The sequence below is a fragment of the Mustela nivalis genome, assembly GCF_964662115.1.
Source record: "Mustela nivalis genome assembly, chromosome: 2".
Classification (NCBI taxonomy): Eukaryota; Metazoa; Chordata; class Mammalia; order Carnivora; family Mustelidae; genus Mustela; species Mustela nivalis.
The window spans coordinates 62,488,587-62,510,831 of NC_139021.1; the positions used below are offsets into that span (position 1 = coordinate 62,488,587).

Sequence of the window (22,245 nt, forward strand, 5' to 3'; positions counted from 1 at the left end):
AACTTTTAAGAAATTGCCCAAGTGTTTTCCAAACAGGTTTTATCATTTTGCTTTCCTACCAGAAAGGATGTATAAGGTTCCTAGATTCTGTATATTCTCACCAACTGTTGATATTTTCAGTGTTATGGAGTATAGCCTCTCCAGTGAATATAAAGTGACATCTTACTGTAGTTTTAATTTACATTTTGCTAGTGACTAAAGATATTAAGCATTTTCTCAGGTGGTTATTATTAGTTTTTCCTATATTTTCTTTGGTGAATATCTAGTAACATATTTTGACCATTTTAAAATTATTTTCTTCTTATTGAATTGTAAGAGTTCTTCTGCATTCTGGGTATAAGTCCCTTACCAGGTATATGATTTATAAATATCTTATCCAAGTATATTTCTTCTTTTCTCATTTTCCTAATTATATCTTGTGAAAACTGAGATCTTTCATTCAGATGGAAGTTAATATATCCACTTTTTTTCTTTTATGAAATTTGCTTTGGGTATCATAACTGATATATCTTTGCCAAATCTAAGGTTATCATGTTTTCTCTCTCTCGCTCACTCTCTCTCTCTCTTTTTTTTTTTTTTAGTTTTATAGTTTTAGCTCTTACATTTAGGTTTATGATATATTTGGAATTAATATTTATATATGGTATGAGGTAAAAATCTAAATGAATTGCTTTTCTTTATTCTTTTTCTTTTTTTCTTTTCTTTTCTTTTTTTTTTTTTTTTCTTGCCTAAGGGTATTCAAATGTCTCAGCACCATTTCTTCAAAAAACAATTCTTTTGCTACTGATTTGTCTCTGAACCCTTGGCAAAAATCAATAACTCTAAAGGCTTTTTTCTGACTTCTTTATTTCCACATTCTTTAAATTAGAATTTTTTCAAAGAGTTTGGAATAGATAGAAGAGACATAGAAACATAGTGAATTGTCCACAGGTGCCAACTTACACATAGTTCTTAAATTACCCTTTACCGCTCTTCATACCAATTTTTTTTTCTCTTAGGACGCCATTTATTATTTTTTTTTTCTTTCTTGTCTGCATACCTTGCTTAATCCCAATTCTCTATCACTGGAAAACATGACCATATGTGAAGAAGTAGTGAGCTGGAACATCAGTTTTGGAAGAAGGTAAAGGCATGAGCCAGAAAAGTCAAGAACCCATAGACATCAAGAGTCCCAGGTAGTCTGGCATCCTATGTTAGGACCATTGCCTCAGAGCCCTTACCCACAGTAGCAATTTCTCATTGCATGGATCATTTTCACGTGATCTATTTGCATATTTTTAAATGACAAATAATGTCAACAAGAAACCTGTGGCTTTTCTCTCAACAGGAATGCGAAGATTTTAGTTCCCAGTGCATTGCTTTTATCACCCTGTTCTTCATTGCTTTCTTACAGTATTGTTTCAAAGAAGTGCTGTCTTCATGGTGTTTCACCTGTAGTAATCACAAAACATAATCTCTCATAGGATCCCAGGAAGATTTTTTCTCTAAACTCAGCCCTGGAATAAATAGCATTAGTTTTTTCTTGCTAAAATGTCAACGTTGCCTTTAAAAAAAGTCATTTTAATGTATGCATTAATGTGTTTTATAAATATGCTTTGTTACCTGATTAAAGCAATCCTTATAATTGCTAATTATAAATTAAATTGAAGCAGAGGGATAAATAATGTATTTGAAATGTACTTCCTCAGGACGCCTGGGTGGCTCAGTGGTTTAAGCCTCTACCTTCGGCTCAGATCATGATCTCAGGGTCCTGGGATTGAGCCCCATATTGGGCTCTCTGCTCAGTGGGGAGGTTTCTTCTCCCACCTCCTCTGTTTGCCTCTCTGCCTGCTTGTGATCTCTGTCTACCAAATAAATAATTAAATAAAATCTTTTTTTTTTTTTTAAATGTACTTCCTCTTGTATTTAAAAAAAAAAAAAAAGTCTTGATTTGGGCTTGGATAATAATAAAAGTTGAGGTAATTTGAGGAAATTTTCTTCCCAAAGTACTGCTCACACTCTCAGTCTCAGTGACGGTTCTCCTCCCCTACCCTTAACACATTCACTCAAAATTGATTTTTTTTAACTCATTTTTTTCCAGAATGGTGTAATCAGCAGGTGATCTCTTCAGGAAGAAAATCAATGTCTTCATTCTGGTTCTTTTCCTTTCTTCCCAGGCTCCTCACAATGATGGATTGTGATCATACTCAGCTTACAAACTCAGTTTAGTTGGAGTTAATAAATGCCCCTTCCTCTTATACCTATTTTCTTTCTTGTTCACATTTTAAAAACGACTTTTTCCCCTAAGGATTTAGTAACTATCAGTCTTTATTATTAGCCCTTAATTTTAAGATCTAGTTTAAGTTTTTCATTCTGACGATTTAAAATTTCTACATAAAAATACTTACTTTAGTCTATTTTGTTATTATTTGTATCTTTATATTTACAATGTCATTTTGAAAGGTTTGAAAATGTGCCTTTGGAACTTACTGACTCCTGCGATTTTGTACTGTTTAGGTAGTCTAAGCTGAGCACTGAAACACCACAGCTTCACTTCCATTTAAAGTGGTGTGAGGAAATCGGCAGTGTCTGGTCAAATTGTGCATGCTGATAGTTAAGCAGCAGTTACAGAAAGCACAGGAAGGCTGGAGAACACGAATGAACTCAACCAAATCTTGATACTTTTCTAACAGATAAAATACCCACAGCATTTACAGTGTTTCCAGTTGGAAAAAAAAAAAAAAAAAAAAGAGAGAGAGAGAGAGAGAGAAAGAGAGAAGCTAACGAGTTCCTGATGGCCTTTTTAAACTTTTAGTCCACAAACCAGATGCAATGATTGAATTGGGGGGTCATAAATAATTTTCAGAGAAGGAAGATACATGAAGCTTGATTTCAGGATATTCTGAAGTCAATAGTTCAGAGCCAAATAATAAGTGCAAAGGAGACATTGGCCAGAGCTGGGGTGTCTGAGAAGTTGGCTCTCTGAACTCTTACTTGAAAGCATGCTAAACTGGTCATGCCCTGCCCTTGGTACCGGAGCTAGGATGATGCAACTTTTAAACAGCATCTTACAGAGGTCTTATTTTGCCACAATAGCTTCCAGAGCATTCTACAGTACAGCACAAATGTTCCCAGATTCTCTGCTAAGTTTTATTTTCCCCTTCAAAATTTACAACACCAAACATCTGGATTATATTCTAGTCTGAGCAATGGGCAGAGGAGAGCCCAGAACCAAACTGAAAGTAAGGATAAGTGTTTCTGGCTGGCATTGGAGATCAAAGGGAGACTCGGGATTTTAAGTACAACTCTTTAGGGTCCTCTGGAAAAGCAACATGAAGGGCATTATCATATTTGTTTTATCCAACACTCTAATTGTGTCTGGCATAGAGTCTGTTCTATAGAAAACATGTAATAAATATTTTTGAGTGAAAGAGTGAGCAGACTGACTAGATTCTTTCTCCATTCAAAATAACCTTCCTCATTTGTGCAGCAATAAAATGCAGTTTATTGAGTGGATAAAAATGGAAAATTTTATGATATGTTGGTGATGTAACAAGATGAGGATGGTGGTCCTTCCGTTATAAGGCTACCAATATGGGTAGAGGTGTGACTTATGCGACCATTCAAATTATATCTCAGTTTTCAAAATGAACTTAGAATTCCTCAAAAACAATTTTACAGGTTAGATGGATGCCTTTGAGGCAGCAACAAATCCTAAATATAGCTGTTCGGGCATACAGGATAATTGGGTCTCTCCTTCCTATTAGGAGCACAGTCTGGCGGGAAGTTAAGGACTGTCCAGGCAAAAAAATTGTTTTGATACAGATGCAGTCTCACAGACATCCTGAGATTTACCCTAGATAGCTGGGAACCAGACAAAAATTCTCAATTTTCTTATGATTACTGTACTTTTTTCTTTGGCAAATCTTAGAATAATGTCACAATTGAGCAAAAGCAGCCCAGTGAGAATGCTGGTTTATGTTTCCAACACTTCAGTCCTAATACTCACAAAGAACAAAGTCTGTATTCCACAAAGAAAAAGTGACTGTTCTATTAAACTACATTGATATATAATGTAGACTAACGAGAAACAGAAACATTTAACAGGATTTTTATATTCCAAATCTACTTGGGACTGCAGATAATCCTCTCCAAGCTAGCTGTCAAGTTAGCTTTTTAGACATACATTTTTTATAAGAAAGGCCATTAAGAGATAATTGGGATCTTGCCTAGAATCCATGGCTGATAAAGCTAGACTTGGACATGATTTCTAGTGATAATGGAAAATATTCAGAAATGCCAAGACTAAAAGGATGACTGCATAATCAATTATTTTATTATCATGTGCAACAGCCCAATAGAAGGAAGTATTAGTAATTATGAACAAAGTTCTGTGTTAGATCCCAAACCTTTTCTTTCTAATACATTAGTTCAAGTATTGCTGTAGTTAGAGTAAATCACTATAATAAAATAGAATATAAATTAATATGTGGCATTTTATTTCAACCCTATAGAGACCATGAGGTTTTTTTCATTGCTGAGTTGACTCAGGGTACCATTTTGATCACTCATGAGTGTGGAGTCTGGAGTACATGAACAACTAAGGGTTCAATGTCACCCATTGGGACTCCAAAGAAAACAACAGATGCAGACTAACTTAAGTACTAAAGCTTCCTGCCCATGTAAGTTCCCCATAGTTGATGTGGGCTGATTTAGGGAGCTCGCATAAGATTAAGATATCTAGAGATTAAAAAAGAAATACAGCAGAATATATTACTTGAATAGAGAGTAGATATCAAAGAATAGGAATTAGGCAAGACATCATTGGATGCTTACATTCCCTCTAGCCTAAAAGTAGTTACAAGAGAAGGCTTTCTGAGAAGAAAGCTGGCTCAGCTTTGAGGGGATGTGTGATTTTAGCCTGGTCAGGATGGTGGAGTGTCCAGAGAGAATCTATTTATGAAGTTGCCATATACACATGTCTGTATACATTTTATAAATGCTGCATGAATAATAATCTATTCTAGAAATCTATGTTATTTTTGGGAAATGACCTCAGAAGCAAGTGAAATAGTAAGTGGCATCATAAAAAAGAAAGAAAAAAACCTTTTATTTTATTTTTATTTTGGAGAAAAAAATTTAAAAGCATGCTGTATGTAATACAACCAGTTGACTAAATCATCTCTGAAGTCACTAGAACTTTTGTACAAAATTTTCAGTGGTAGATTGAAAGATCATTCTAAAAGTAGATACATGTAGAATAAATGTAACATAAATATCTAAAAGCCGATACTCCATCCATCTTCTCAGAATGATATCCTTAGGAATGGCTATATGGAATGAGTTTTTAAAGTTATTTTGGAAAAAAAAAAGGGTAGGAAGGTTATCTCACGTATGGACATATTTTCATATATATTTTAAGCTTTTCTGCCACTAATTTGTTTAAACAGTTAATGAGCTCATAGTGCTGTTTAAAGAAACATTGATTAAAATCATTTGTACTTTTGCTATACAATGAAATTCATGCAACATTGTGAGTTTTATGTTTGGTCTCAGCTTGCAAAAAGTTTATAATTAAATTTTATATATAGTTGCAATCATTTTCTTAACATATATTTTTCTATTAGTGGAAAGAAGGCAAAATTAATTAAGCTTTGATTTTATACATATTAGACCTTATTATAGCTCTAAGTTTACTCTAAGCTGCTTATCTTCAAGTAATTTTTTGAATAGCAAGGTGTGTATATCAATAAATATGTGTGTGTTCTATCAGGCTATGTAAGTGAAGCGAAAGTTACTCACTGACCTATCAGTGGATACGTACTGCATTTATTTCTTTGGGCAGTGGTGATCTAAATGTTAAGCCCTCTTTTTTGACACATTTGTCATGTAACTTGCCTAAGTTATGGGACAATTTGATTGCACCTCATTAATAGCTTTTTTTATTTCAACTTGGTTAGATTTTAGTTCTTTTATTTCTCCAGAAAGGGCTTTTATATCTCTCGAGAGGGTTTCTCTAATATCTTCCATGCCTTTTTTGAGCCCGGCTAGAACCTTGAGAATTGTCATTCTGAACTCTAGATCTGACATATTACCAATGTCTATATTGATTAGGTCCCTAGCCTTCGGTACTGCCTCTTGTTTTTTTTGTGTTGAATTTTTCCGTCTTGTCATTTTGTCCAGATAAGAGTATATGAAGGAGTTAGGAAAATACTAAAATATGCTTTAACCAAATTAGAAGAGATCCCAAATCGTGAGGGGGGAGAAAGGGGATAAAAAGAGGTTCAAAAAGGAAGAAAGAAAAAAAAAGAAAAAAGAAAAAAAATGAAAAGAAAAGAATTAAAAAAAAAGAAAACAAATGAGAAAAATATAAAAAATAAAAAATATATATATTAGATAAACTAGTTAAAAAACGTTACAAAAGAAAAAGGTAAAAGTTAAAAAAAAATTTAACCAGAAGGCGAGAAAAAAAACAAAAAATGAAAAAGAAAAAAATTAAATTAACTGCAAGACTAAAAAAAATCACAGGGAAAAAGCCATGAGTTCCGTGATTGGCTTTCTCCTCCTCTGGAATTCTGCTGCTCTCCTTGGTATTAATACCGCACTCCTTGGTAGGTGAACTTGGTCTCGGCTGGATTTCTTGTTGATCTTCTGGGGGAGGGGCCTGTTGTAGTGATTCTCAAGTGTCTTTGCCCCAGGCGGAATTGCACCGTCCTTACCAGGGGCCGGGGTGAGTAATCCGCTCCGGTTTCCTTTCAGGAGCTTTTGTTCCCTGAGCGCTTTCTGTAGAGTTCCGGAGGACGGGAATACAAATGGTGGCCTCCTGGTCTCTGGCCCGGAGGAGCCGAGAGCCTAGGGCCCCACTCCTCAGTGCGCCCTCAGAGAACAGCGCCCAGTTACTCCCGTCTGCCTGACCTCCGGCCGCGCTCCGAGCCTGCGACCGGTTCAAGGTAACACCGAGCTGCGAGCTTACTGTCACCTCTGTCTCTGTAGCCGGCTTTCCCGTTCCAATACCCGCAAGCTCTGGGACACTCAGACACCCCGGATCCTTCTGTGACCCTGCGGGACCTGAGGCCACACTGACCCCGCGTGGGCTTCACCCCGGGTAGCCTCTGGAGCGATGTCCCTCAGCGGAACAGACTTTTAAAAGTCCTGATTTTGTGCGCGGTTGCTCCGCTGCTTGCCGGGAGCCGGCCCCTCCCCCCGGGGTCTCTCTCCCCATCGCTTTGGATTCACTTCTCCGCCGGTCCTACCTTTCAGAAAGTGGTTGTTTTTCCGTTTCCAGAATTGCTGTTCTTCTTCTCTTCAATCTGCTGATGGATTTTCAGGTGTTTGCAATCTTTAAATAAGCTATCTAGCTGATCTCCAGCTAGCTGAAGTAGTCTCAGCCTACTACTCCTCTGCCATCTTGACTCCTCCTCCAGTTATGGGACAATTTCAGACCACACAACAAAAAGTAGGAATCATAAGGTCAATGAGTGATCAAACTTTGAACTAGAATCTGTTATTGACTGATCCAAACAAACAATGGAATGGGGCTCTGTGAGTGTTTGATGATAAGAAGGAGAGTATATGTATTTTGTGCTAGAGAAAACAAGCTTTGGATACTTCATTTTCTCCAAATAAAACAAAAATGGCCTGGATAACATAGTTTCATAGACATTTACAAAGTTCTTATAAAATGTCTCAACCTGGATTTTGAACTAGAAAAGTTTTGACATTTTTTTTTTCTTTTTAAATTACAGAACAGTTGAAATTTGGTACTTCCAAGTCCTTAAGAATCACATCAAAGAAGATTTATGAGTAAAATCACTCAGTAGGTCATCTTATCCTTTGATAATTTGTATTTATTTTAGACCTGAAAACATGATTGTCTATTAAATGCATAATGGAGACTGCCGTTGTCCTCCAAGTAAAACTGCAGCACGAATTATTCCAGTTATTCTTGATGCCCAGAGAACTATTACTCAGAACATGATCCAAAAAGAGAAGGAGAAGAGTTGAATATCTTTGTGAAAAAAACACAAAAAATAAAAAACAAAATGACAACAACAACCACAACAAAAAACTAAGAGGCATAGTTATACACACAATAAAATTAGGAGAAATTGCTATCAAGAACTCCAGATGGAGGGTATGTTTCTATTAAAAGAACAACACCTGCTCCTCTGAAGCCAGGTTTCATTAGCAGCTGCCATGAGCTAACTTTATGTAGACATTGACATAAGAGAAACCCCCATCCAAGAGCTCATCTCCACTCGGATATTGAGAGGTAAGATCAAACGAGCCAACTGCTGAATGCGCTGTCTCCACAGGAATCAAGCTTACCTCATGCAAGCTTACTTGTCAAAAAATGAAAAACTCACCAAGTTATGTCATTAGGGATTTAATTTACACTCTACAACATTCACCACCACAAGCTCTTTTTCTAGTTTCATTTATGTTTTTCCACTCCGCAAAACCCAAGCCAGATACCTTTGCACACACCATGCTTTCAAAGAAAAACAAATAGTGTAAGTAAAATGGACAGACATTTCTGCCACTAACTGTTAAGATTTATAGTATTTGTAGACAGATTACAAATTGAAATCTTTCGATGGTACCGTTCTTCGTATTCTAGAAAACATTTTTTAGCACGCATTACGATAATGGGAAACTACACATAGATTTCGATTTGTACTCGTAGTACATGAGAAAAAGTTCGTTTTTTTTTCTTTGTAACGTTTCACACACTTTCAGAAAAAAAGGCAAACCATTCAATATTGCCAAACCCATTCTAATGCTCAAAATCGTATTGCACGACAGTCTAGTCTAGTCTAGAGACTAAAACAGAGGGGCTATGTGTGATGCTGCTCTGAAATCCTCCAGAACGAGCCAAGCAAATGGCTCTGAAGACTGCACCCGAAGTAACCGCTTGAGCTAAAGCCCACCCAAGCAAATGGCTCTGAAACTGCAGCAAAGAAAGCAAGGAAGACGTTTCTGCCTTGTGTAGAGGTTGCATTGCTCTCTAACTGGGAGGCTTTCTAATGGAAACACATTAACCTTAGTGACAGTTAACTACTAAAGTAAGCAGTTTGATTTTCTAAGTTGTTAATTCCCACCAGTCTAGCAAGCCTACATGATGCTTTCCTTCACTGAGGATACTATTAAAGCTTAGAGTTCTTATTAAATTATCACAGAGGATATTATTAAAGCATAGAATTTTTATAAAATTATAAAACTGTTACTTTGAGAGAAAATGATAACTTTTCCTACATTTACAGATATGTCAAAAAAAAATTTTTTTTTACTATTGTTGAAGCTGTCATTTTACTGGTGACTAATTTGGAACAAGTTTTAGAAACAAAATATTACTCTGATGCTTTCTTTTTCTTGATAAGTTTTATGCTAGAAGTAAAGTGTCTCTGTCTTGATTTGTAAAGGAAATAGGTAAGAGAAATGGCTGTAACTCTGGGTATTTTTCTATTAGCGTTGTAAAAAAAAGTTCTTTAGTAAGTGAATAGATACAGGAATGAAACCATAAGAAACAGACAGTCTCTTTTATTGACTGATCGATTTTTAATTTTAAAAAATTTTTTGACCAAATGCAAGTATTTTATGGGAAAGAGTTTGGATTTGAAGTCTGGGGAATGGTCTTTAGTATCTTGTTACCAAAAGGGAAGTGGTTGTTGATAAGTCATCTCATTTTATTCCCATTAAAGCAGTATCTTTAATGTAGAAATGAAATGTGTTTACATTCTCTGTCTTTGTGGCACTTACAAATGATGGCAGCATTACACAGGTGTCTCCTTTCAGAAGATAAAATATCAGAAGCACTTTTATGTAGCAGATCATTTTGGAATCAAGCAACTGTATGTCACCTTCAGATTTCAATAGAAATAAATATCTGACTTTGAAATTTTTTTTTCCTTGAGATAGAAGTAAATATAAAAGTACTTTACCTGTTGCCAATCAGCTGGAAGTTTCTTACCATGGGTTTACTTCAAAAATCTTTTCATGAGCTAAAAGATTAGCTAAAAGGTTCTCTGGATATTCTCCAGTTATTTGAAATATCATAACCAGTTTTTAACGCAACTTTGAAAGAGTCCTTTTATGACAAGTTCTAAATGCAAGCACCTACTTTTCCAGCTTGTTTTTTGGGGGTATTGAAAATATAACTGTCATTAGATATCTTTAAAAATTCCTGTGATTATAACGGTAGGGCACTTTGTAGTCTAGCAGACATTGACACTGCTTTCTACTCTTCTTCCTTTCAATTCTTTCAAGCTTCTTTTCAAGGCTGGAGGGAATCAGATGAAGTCAGATTTTATTTTCTTATAAGCCTATTTGTTCATTACTTTCCTTTTTCATTCGCTTTATTACAAAGTTTCATTATTAGATTTCTGACCTTTAATAAACATCTGTTGAGCTGTAACTAAGCTCCAGGTAGTGTGGTCATCGTCCCAAACACAGCATATATTAGTTCAGATGAATGTTTTCTGAGCATAATATATATCTGGGCTACTAACATTACTAAGATTTCCAGTTCTGTCTTCTGAATTCCTTATAGAACATGTCAGCAGCAGCTATCCCCTTTCACCATTCTACTTACCATATGTTTTCTTTGGGGTGGGGGGAGAAACGTTGATTAAGTCTCAACATTGATCCATTGGACACAGCCAACCTGTGACTGTTAGTTGGCTGAGTTTGCAGACCTTTCTTAATTTCTACACTTCAATCATTTTGATATGATAACGATCTGAAGGGTCAAACTGAACCCTAGTTACAGTAATGGCCCTTAACCTGGGTCCTTGGCATTTGTAGTTGGGAGCACAGGGTGGGGGTGGGGGTACAGAGACTGGAAGTCCATGGAGAAGATTAGGAGGTTTCATGAACTTGAATATAGGCAACAAACCTCTGACTATTAGCAATGGTTTGTTGTTGTTGCTGCTGTTATTATTTTTATCATTTCCATTGTTGTTATTAATATAATGTTACAGATTTTTTGAAATACTTGGGAATTATTTGACCTCACACGACCTCTTGTGATTTAATATGTTAATAAAAAGCCCATAGATTACCAAATCTCAAAGGTGCTTGGTGATGTTTTGATAATTGCATTTCAGTGAAACTTGTTTCATTTTGTAGTCCTAGGTATTTTATTTTGGGAATTTAGCAACTTATTCTGAGAAAACACTTGTAGGTTTCACCGGCCAGCCAAAGAGATCCACAGCATAAAAGTGAAAAGCCACCTCAGTTAGAGGATCATTTAACTGAAAAATATGGGAGTTTGATTCCTGAGGATTTCTCATTGCTGTTAAGAAGAATAGTGTCGGGGTGCCTGGGTGGCTCAGTGGGTTAAAGCCTCTGCCTTCGGCTCAGATCATGATCCCAGGGTCCTGGGATCAAGCCCCACATCGGGCTCTCTGCTCAGTGGGAAGCCTGTTTCTTCCTCTCTCTCTCTGACTGCCTCTCTGCCTACTTGTGATCTCTGTCAAATGAATAAATAAACTCTTTAAAAAAATTTAAAAAAAAAGAAAAGAAGAATAGTGTCAACAAATGTATATCAGGGTCCTACCAACCAAACATTTCCTTCATGCACAGCACACTGAAATCACAAAATTATACTCACAACAATCCAACTTTAAACTAAACATCAGTGACCAAAAGCCTGAAGACCAAAGAAATTAGGGGAGAGTACGCCCCCTTTATCTGTGGGGGTACATCTGAAGACCCCTAGTGGATATCCAAAACAGGCATTACTAAACCATATCTATATATACTATGTTTTTTTCTATACATACATACCTATGATCAAGTTTAACTTACACATAAAGCATGGCAAGAGAGTAACAACAGTACAATAATAACAAAAATAGAACAATTATGAAAATATGCCATAATAAAAATTAAACAAATGTGGTCTCTCTCTTTCAAAATATCTTATTGTACTCTACTCTCCTTTCTTGTGATGATGTGAGATGATGAAATGCCTGCCCGATGGCATGAAGAGAAGAGAATGACCTAGGCATTGAGACCTGGTGTGAGGCTACTACTGACCTGACAAAGCGTTAGAAAGAGAATCATCTCCTTCCAGACAGTGGTTGACTCCAAGTAACTGAAACCACAGATAAGGGGGACTACTGTGTCAAAAAGTTGTCAATGGACAATGGGTTCTTTCCTGAAGAAAGAAAGAAGTGAAGAAGTGGGAAGGCTAAAGGATTTGGAAGAAAGGAGGACTTTTTAGCTAAAGATCTAAATATCCTCATAGAAGATTAGTTACAGGACAAAAGAGCTCTACATAAGGTTTTGCTGTGAAGCAGTTACATGTTGAGGTGTGACTGGGAATGTTTGGCAAACGTGGTGCAGTGAAGGGACAAAGACTGAGCGTTGGGGTGGGTCATCTGTGTGGAGGTTGAGTCACATCAGATGACCAAAGTGTGTGGAAACAAAGACATGGGCAAAAACCCTCGGACAGGGGAAACAGGGAGAGGGAGTAGAGTCCAATGGCATGAGCTTCAAAAAGATGGCTTTTAAAAGACAATATGTGAAAATTATATTTTCAAGGAAATATTCTGAGACGAAATTTCCCTAGACTTACAGAAGGTTCAAAGAGGCAGGAGAAGCACAGTGGGTGCTTTTTAAAGGCCCTGGAAAGGCCAGTTGAGGGAATCATTTCTTTAATAAGAATGGCCACCTGGGCTCAGGAAAGGAGAAAAAGAGAAAAACAGTATGAGCTCCACCTCCCAGAGAAGCCTCACATAAGAGGCTACAAGTAATAACTAGAGTTCCTGAAGAAAAAACACTTCTCACATTTTCAAAATCTGGATTTTTTTTCTGAGATATCATAAGGAATAACATTGTGACAAGAATAGTGAAGAGAATATCAACATAAAAATCCTGAAACTTTCAAATGTCATGTGTGTTAGGAGTCAAAATTATTTACAAATGTCATGAACACTTCTGACAAATCCACCTACTACCCATTAAGTATTTTCTTTCACAGAGATCAGCTTCACACCATGTCTATTTATGCAAAGTATTCTACATTTTACTCTCTTTAGTCGGAGGAACGATCAGTTTTGACAGCACTTTTTTTTTTTTCACTTTTTCTGGCTCTTTTTTAAATTTATTTTCTCACCATAGCACATACCCTCCCCCATGTCCATCACTCGGCCACTCCATCTCTTCCAACCCCCTTGACAGCACGTTTTATAACTAACCAGGGAACTTGGGACTTGGAGGTAAATATGTTATATAGGTCAGGGGAGGCCTGTTTTGTCTAAAGGAAAGAGGGTGAAAAGAATACCTCTTAGTGGCCCCCAAACTTCTACTAGTGTTTGATCATTGTATTCCTAGCCTAGGAAGAAGAGCTAAATGATCTCAACTTTCAGCTCTCAGAACACTAACAGGCTTAATTAACACTCACTGGGCAACTAAGAAGACAATTTTATGTATGTTTATGGTTTAAGATGCTTATATTTCCTACACACTATTACAATCACATAAAACCATTACTAGCAAGAACCATATCTTATAATTCTTTTGTCACCTGCGTCAGCATCTCAGTGCTAAAAACATACCCAGAACTCATTAAACCACTGACCAATTAAAACTTACAAAGTTCCAGGTTAGAAAAGCATTGATCACGCTTGCTATGTATGGCTAGGACTCACAGCACCTCTTGGCTTACATTGGATCTCCTGTTCTCTAGTAAGGACTGCCTATCAAAGCTATCCAAATGCACATAGGAACCCCATTATTCCCAGCAAGGTTTTCCATTGCCTAGTTAATTCAATCCTACTCTTTCAAGATCGCCCTGAGTAGCACTATTGAATCCCAGTGACTTAAGAAGCTGGCTCTCTCAGCAAGTAGTTTTATGAACTGAGTGTGAACTAGAAGCAGTGATAAAATATTACCTGCCCCTTGCTCTGTTTGTACAAAAGCTCTTATTTTGAAATGGACTATTTCTGTCTAAATACCATTCACATCGAACCAGGTTTTAAATGGGGTAGATTTTCTAAGAAGCCAGACATGTTAGATGGAAGAAGGGCAGTGAAATGAAACAGAAACTGATGCTAAAATATGCACAAGGCTCTTAACCCCTGCCCCAAACAAACTTTAAGGGTTGATTCTGTTCAAAATATTCAATTTTTGTGGTTCAGATGAATTGAATTATTGAAAGGCAAACTGATGTTTCCTCACACAATAAAGATGCAAACAAGACTTCTGTTAGCTCATGATCTATGTCAGGATCATCTCCAGATTCAGAACCCAACACTCTGCCTGACCAATGGTGAGTGTTGTACACTTACTACTTACTGATCCAATCCTCTAGATAGTTTCAAAAGACTTCTCTGAGACAATACTAATTTCTTGTTTCTCTTACTTTCCCCTTCATGATACGTTGGTTATTTGTCTTCCTGTCTCAAACATAAAGATTGTAAGTACTTGGAAAACTACCCCTCTTTCCTGATGGTTTTATTATGTCTCCCACTGTTAATGTGAGAAAGAGTAAACCCAAAACCATAGCCATTTACAGATCTGGAACAGTCTGGAGCCCCTCTTGTGTAGGCTCTTATGTAGAAAGTTTCTCAGTAAAAAAGTAGTAGAATAACCCAGACCTGTGGAATATAATGACACATAAAGACATTTGAGAGGTAAAGAAAAACCTCTGTCTTAAATCTGGAAGCTGAGTAGCATTTTCCAAAGCTCAAAACCAAATCCATTTCAATCTTACTGCCTGTAGGATGAGGACTTTCATTCAAAAACCCACTCAGTCATTCACCTTTCAACTCATGATTGTTTTCTCCTCTTGTCCTACCACTAGGCCATTTTTAAATAAACTTCATTGAAGAATAATCTACATCTAATAAATGACATCCATTTAAAGAGCTTTGACGGATACATACACCACAATCAAAATACAAAATCCCTGTATCCATTACTCAGAAAGTTTTCTCATGTTCCTTTGCCATCCATCCTTTTCATGCCCCTGCACTTGGGCTTTTTTTTTTTTTTTTTTTTTTGTCCACTTTAGCCTGCATTTTCAGTATTTTATATTAATGGAACTATACAATATGTACATTTTTGTTTCTTTTTTTTAAAGATTTTATTTATTTATTTGACAGACAGAGATCACAAGTAGACAGAGAGGCAGGCAGAGAGAGAGAGAGGGATAAGCAGGCTCCCTGCTGAGCAGAGAACCTGATGCGGGGCTCGATCCCAGGACCCTGAGATCATGACCTGAACTACTAAGCCACCCAGACACCCCTACATTTTTGTTTATGACTTCTTTCAACTTAAAAGTTTTTAGATTCACCTAATTTTGTGTTTGTCCATACTTTGCGATTTTTTTCTAATGACTGGATAGTATTGTATCCTGTGGATATACTACTTTTGTTCATCCATTCACTTGTGGATGATCACTTATGAGTTATGTCTAGCTTTTGACAATTCGAAACAAAGGTTTGTGTAGATATATTTTTATTTTTATTGATTAACTACCTAAAAGTGAGATTGCATTTTTATATTTCTTGGTTAACTACCCGAAAGTGAGATTGCTGGTTCATGGGATAAATACATGTTTTCTTTTTTGAAAATCTGCAAAAGATTACCAAAGTTCCCATATAATATTACATTTCCACTATCAACGTGTGAGTTTCATCTGCTCCATATCCTAATCATCACTTGGTGTATTCTTAATCTTTTTAATTAATTTAATTTTACTATTTTTTAAAATAGTTATTGATTTACTTTAGAGAAGGAGAGAGAGCCCAGCAGGGGGTAGGGGGAGGAGGGAGAGAGCGAATCTTGAGCAGCCTCCATGCCTAGCAGAGACCCTGAGGCCAGGCTTGATCTCATAACCCTGAGATCATGACCTGAGCTAAAACCAAGAGCTAGACGCTTAACCAACTGAGCCACCCAAGCACCCCTTTGTCTTTTTATTTTCGACATTCTAATGAGTGTGAAATGACATTTCATGTGGATATCATATGTATTTCCCCAATGACTACACTTGTTAAGTATCTTTTCATGTGCTTATATGCCATTAATATATCTTCTTTTGAGAAGTGTTCAAATCTTTTACCAACCTTTTTTTATTGGGTTATTAGTCTCCTAATAGCTGAGTTGTAAGAATTCTTTCTATACGCTGACGATCAGTCCTTTATCAGAAATATATATTGTGAATATTATCTCCCTCACATTCTGTACCTTTCTTTTATTCTTACGAGTAGTATCTTTCAAAGACCAGTTTTTTAAATTTTAGTAGTCTAATTTATCAATTTTATGTATTTTTTAAAAAGATTTTATTTATTTATTTTACAGACCAAAATCACAAGTAGGCAGAGAGGCAGACAGAGAGAGAGAGGAGGAAGCAGGCTCCCCGCTGAGCAGAGAGCCCAATGCGGGGCTCTATTCCGGGACTCTGAGACCATGACCTGAGATGAAGGCAGAGGCTTTAACACACTGAGCAACCCAGCTGCCCCTATGAATGTTTTATGATCCAAGCTTCTTTTTTAGAAATTTTTTTTTAGAAGATTTTATTTATTTATTTGACAGAGAAAGATCACAAGTAGGCAGAGAGGCAGGTAGAGAGAGAGAGAGGAGAAAGCAGGCTCCCTGCTCAGCACAGAGCCCGATGTGGGACTCAATCCCAGGACCCTAAGATCATGACCCAAGCCGAAGGCAGCGGCTTAACCCACTGAGCGACCCAGGCACCCCTGATCCAAGCTTCTTAAGTACTCCTTCTAAGCATGCATGCTGTGTAAGCATTTTTGGCTCTAAGAACCCGAGGATTTTCTCCTATGTGTAATTTTTTCCAGGTCTTGTTAGAAGTAACCTCCTCTTACTCTGAAAAACAACCTGAGGGGTTTGAAGCGGGGTGGGGGTGAGAGGTTGGGGGAACCAGGTGGTAGGTATTAGAGAGGGCACAGATTGCATGGAGCACTGGGTGTGGTGCAAAAACAATAAATACTGTTATGCTGAAAATAAATAAAGAAATAAATAGAAGTAACCTCCTCTTTAGAATGATCTGGTTTTGGTAATCTAATATATCATTTATCCAATTTCTGGATTTCTATATTTTTATTCAGTTATTCCAAGGAAGATTCAGAATTCCCATGGGTAATAAAAGATCCATAGGGAAATACTGTACAGAAAATCAGGTCGTTGTTATAAGTTTAATTTAATTTTCTCCTTTCTTTCTTTCTTTCTTTCTTTCTTTCTTTCTTTCTTTCTTTCTTTCTTTTTTTCTTTCTTTCTTTCTTTCTTTTTCTTTTTCTTTTTCTTCTTTCTTTCTTTTGCAGAGGGTGGGGCAGTGACTCTAGAAGCAGTCAAGATTTGTCCATAGAATCTAAACCTAGAAGGAGCCTTAGAGATAGTCTAGTCCAGTTGCTCCCTTGTGACACAAGAGAACTGAAGCTTTTAAAAGGTAAGCAATTTTTCCATTAACATGTGGTTACTTCTTTGTTCACTCTATACATTTTATCTTCCTTCTCTGAGGCATAATCTGAACTCTCACATGGAATTCTAAAGTAACAGTCTTATTCCCACTAATATTAATAAAATCATTGAGAATCTACCATAGTTTAAGTTCCAATTTCAAATATATCTCAAGAAAGCTATCTGAAATTTCCCAATTTGAATGAAGAACTTGGTTGTCCACCCCTCAGATAGTTTCTTTCTAAATGACGGGATGTCAGAAAGACCCTACTTATCAGAATGTTCTCTATGCACCCACTGGATTAGTTATTTATTGTTATATAACAAATTACTCTGAAATTTAGCAGCAACATGTATTTATTATCTCACAACTTGTTAGATCAAAATCCAGCTAAGTCCTCTACTTTAGGGTTCCTCAAAAAGCCATAGTCAAGGCCTTGGACAAATCTGTATTTGATCTCAAGGCTTGATGGGGAAGGGATCAGCTTCCAAGTTCACTCATGAGGTCTTGGTTGGATTCAGTTCTGTGTCGGATGTTGGACTGAGGGTTTCAGTTCTTCACTGATTATTGGCCAGAGGCAACCCTCTGTTCCTTGGCAAGTGGTCCTTTCCATCAGGACAAGCACCCAAGCTGAGCCAAAGAGAGAAAAGCCACAGTCATTTATAAGCTAACTCAGTAGGTCCAATCCACACTCAAGGGGAGATCACACTATGGTGAGAATACCAGAGACAGGGATTATTGGGAACTATTTTAGAAAGCTACCTATGATACTCATATATAACAATATTTCCCACATCAGAGATTCATTTTCTTAAGTCTTAACTTTAAAGAATTGGCACTTCAAAATTGGCACTATCCAATTGGCACTAGGGGACTGATAACATCTTACTTGGTTCTTACGACAGATCCTTTATATGGATTTGTTATATAATTAGTAAATTGGGAAAGTAGATCCTGGTACATGGGACAATATGGATCTTGGATTGTGGTGCCTGGGTGGCTCAGTGGGTTAAGCCTCTGCCTTTGGCTCAGGTCATGATCTCAGGGTCCTGGGATTGAGCCCCACATCAGGCTCTCTGCTCAGCCAGGAGCCTGCTTCCCCCTTCCTTCTCTGCCTGCCTTTCTGCCTGCTTGTTATCTCTGTCTCTCTCTGCCAAATAAATAAAAATAAAATCTTAAAAAATAAATAAATAAAATAAAATATGGATCTTGGATTATCAAGAAGGGAGTAAGAAGTTCCATTTAAGTCCCAATTTCTGACCAGTGGAAAAATTCAAAGAGCCAAGCAGCCTCATGGACTAAAGAAAAGAGAAGGGCAAAATGGGGGGTGATGGGAGAGTCATTATCTGGGAACTCTTGTCTAGACACAGCTTCCGCCTTAAGAAATATTCCTTCACTTGAAACAAAAAACAAACACACTGAATTTGTGCCATTAAGTTCAATCTGTAGAATGGTCACATCACTGACAAGTTGGCATGAGCTATGTATCAGCAGCTCTACCTACCTTGGAAGTTTCCACTCAGGTGGGATTTTTTAACCAGGGTATATTTTAGTCTATGCAGTTCCTATGATAAGGAAAAATAATAATAATAATAATAATAATAATAATAATAATACAACCCCATTGGGAAAAAGATGTCTCTGGGGTCATGGCTGGGAGAGCAGAGGGCACATGCTGAGAAGAAACAGGCACCCTTTTCTTTGATAGATGTAGTCCTCTTTGCCAGTATAAGTCACAGGGTGCAGACAGGAGAGCATGGACTTCACTTTCAGAAAGACTTATTTCCTCAACCAAGAATCTTTGCTCAGTGCATATACTCCACCACCAGCTTCAGCAGCCTGAATTTCTGATAAGAGGAAATCCAGCATTTTCCTTTTCCTTTGCAGTTGGAAGTTGAATTTGGGATTTAGAAGACCTGTGTTTGGTTTCAGTTTTGCTACATACTTCTATGGTGACCTAAGACACTCACCTCCTGAAGTTTCAGTTTCCTATCTTTAGATGAGAGTCAGTGTGATATAGGAGAGTCTACATGACCTAATTGTGGTAATTAGGCGAAGCTGTATTTGGACATTTTGTAAGCTCTGAGTCTTATGTGGCCGAGTCATTTGGATTATCTTTTGGATAAGCCAGTGGGATCTGGGTCTGGTGCCATGTTTTCCCTATACACTCCAAAAGAGCTGGAGAGGCTAAAGTCCAGTTGGCCCGCAGACTAAAACTGTGGGCTAGGAGGTCTTCAAACCTGTGTGCGTCTGCCATTCCTGGCCACAGCCTACACAGATGCTCATTATCATAAACTTACTGGCAGGCATAAGTGTCCCAGGGCTCACAAGAAGGCCCATTTCTTCCATGTTTCAAAAAAGCTCACATTTTTGAAAAAGAACTAACAAAGAAACAAAAGGATTGCAAATGTAAGTTACAGCATTTTGAAAAATCACAGATATTTGATCTCTGTCTAAACATCTACAAATCCTGAAAAACAGGAACTACGAAAGTAAAATTGCTTATTCGAATTACTTAAGCACCCCCCTTCTCTAGCTCAGAGCAGAGGGGTTGTAAGAGTATTAAATGACAGGACTCCTTCTGGGATCAGTTTTCTTGCACAAATAAGTCCACACCCTCAGTTATCTTGGTTATTTCCTTTTAAATACCTCCCCCCAGTCTTATCAATATCTTCAAGGTTGAAAAAAAGTGGGTAGAGAGGCAAGTTATGGTACTAATGGCAATGACCTGAAAGGGAAACCAGACAGAAAGAAAGATTACAAAGGAAAAATTTAGTTTAGATAAAAGATTAGATTAAATACTTAAGTATTTGACAAATTTGGCTTTGTCTCTGACCCTTAAAAAATCTGTGTGCTGGATCTTAGTGGGAGAGGGAGGACAACACAAGGATGACATGTTTTGCAGAGCAAGAAGGTCCTCCATGAAGAGGCAGCTGAGGTGGGACAGCCTTTGGGCTGTCCTCCCCAGTTCCCACAGGCCCAGAGTTGGACCAAGCAGGGAACTTTCCTGAGAGTTTCTGTAAAATAAGCCAGCCAGTTGCTGGGGACTCTGGTCTCCCTTCCTATCCAAAAAAAGATGTGAGAAAATCCATTTCAACCTACTACAACACCAACAAGATTAGTATTAAAAAAAGAAAAAAAAAATCTGAGGGAACATAAAACAAAAAGCCCATAAAAGCTTGTCACACTGACTTGATCTTGGAAAACTTGAATGAAATAGAGACTCAGTTTAAGGGAAAGATATTTCTGCCCTGTCCCAGAGCATGTCTGGGTCATTTTTTTCTACTATCAAGGCTCCTCAGACCCCAGAAACACTGACTTAAGAAAAGATGGATTCCACAGAAATGGCTTTCAGATGTGAATTCTTATTACAGTCAGTATTTATAATTCATATGTTGTTGAATTCTCAGAATACGTCTCTGGACTCCCACGCTTGAGAATAAACAACTAGTTATGCCTGGTGTTGAATTTCAGCACAAATATCTATTGGATCTATGACATTTTTAAAGTTATTTAAATATTCTGAGCTTAGTGGGATTAATACAGGAACTGGCATATGGTAGGTGCTAAATAAATTTTTCCATTTTGCTAAGTGCATTTTTACTATTCACAAATGACTTCATATTCTATCTTGCACTATAATCTAGGCAAGAACATTGGCTGTTTCAGTTTATATTTATTCCTTTGTTGCTTCCTTTTAAATGTTCTTCCCACTTTTTGTTTTGTGATTAAAAATCAGATTTCTGGGGCACCTGGGTGGTTCAGTTGGTTAAGCAACTCCCTTCAGCTCAGGTCATGATCCTGGAGTCCCAAGATCGAATCCCACATGGGGGGTCCCTGCTCTGTGGGGAGTCTGCTTCTCCCTCTAAACCTTCCCCTCTCATGCTCTTTCTCTCTCATTCTCTCTCTCTCTTTTGCAATTAAATAAATAAAATCTTAATAAAAATAAAAATGAAAATCAGATTTCAAGAAAACATACTCACTTTTCTGTTTTAAGAAAGACTAAGTGTTAACACTTCCAGATCTTGAAAGATCTTTATCTCAGTGATTGATTTCTAGATACTGTGGAAGATAGACTTCATCTATATGGCACCCTTTCCAAACACACAAAAATGTTGGATAAAATAGAAAAAGAAAATAATTTTAAATATATAATCAAGGTCAAAAGAAGGAAAGAAAAATCTCTTTATGACAAAAATGAAGAGTTACTACAAGCCAAAGGCTATAACCACAGAGGAAGTAGACCTGGATAAAAAGCCTTTGAGGAGTAGGGCTTAGGACCTAAGCTGGAATAGGAGAATAGGTCTCGACTGTAAAAAAGGGGATAGGATAGATCACAGGGTGCCCTGAGGAAAATTGGCACCTTAAGGAATGTACCTTCCATGAAAGTGGGACTAGAAAATTCTGCCTACTGCCTAAGGAATTTGATATTTTTAGGAACTGCTCAGAGGTACAGAGGGAAATTAAAGAAATTAGGCAGTAACATATGCAAGAGTAAGGTGTGGATTTATACTATGCTAGGGCTTAGGAGACTAAAATGAACCAAATAAATAGTACCTGGTTTGGTCTTAGGACCCAGAAAGAATGCAGAAAGTATGTAGGAACGCTTTAGCAACTCGTACATGTCAATCCCACAATAAATTAACTACACCAAAGATAAGTTCACTTAAAAAAAAAAGTTATTAGGGGTGCGTGTGTGGCTCAGCAGGTGGAGCATCTGACTCTTGATCTCAGGGTCATGAGTTCAAGCTCTGTGTTGGGCATGGAGCCTACTTAAAAAAGAAAAAAAAATATTAGTGACAGAAGGAATTGTCCCATCATCAGGAAAAGACAACATATGC

General features: G+C 37.2%; 1 protein-coding gene and 1 long non-coding RNA gene across 4 annotated transcripts in view; both read right to left on the reverse strand.

The window, feature by feature from the left end:
* LOC309859927 (uncharacterized protein C8orf34 homolog) overlaps nucleotides 1-22,245 on the reverse strand; it is a 570,857-nt gene that overhangs the window by 137,986 nt on the left and 410,626 nt on the right. The window lies entirely within an intron of this gene.
* On the reverse strand, nucleotides 17,743-19,240 carry LOC309859510. Its single transcript, XR_014308740.1, has 2 exons — nucleotides 18,909-19,240; nucleotides 17,743-18,034 (listed from the first exon to the last, which is right to left on the reverse strand). It is a non-coding gene; the product is annotated as an uncharacterized lncRNA (long non-coding RNA).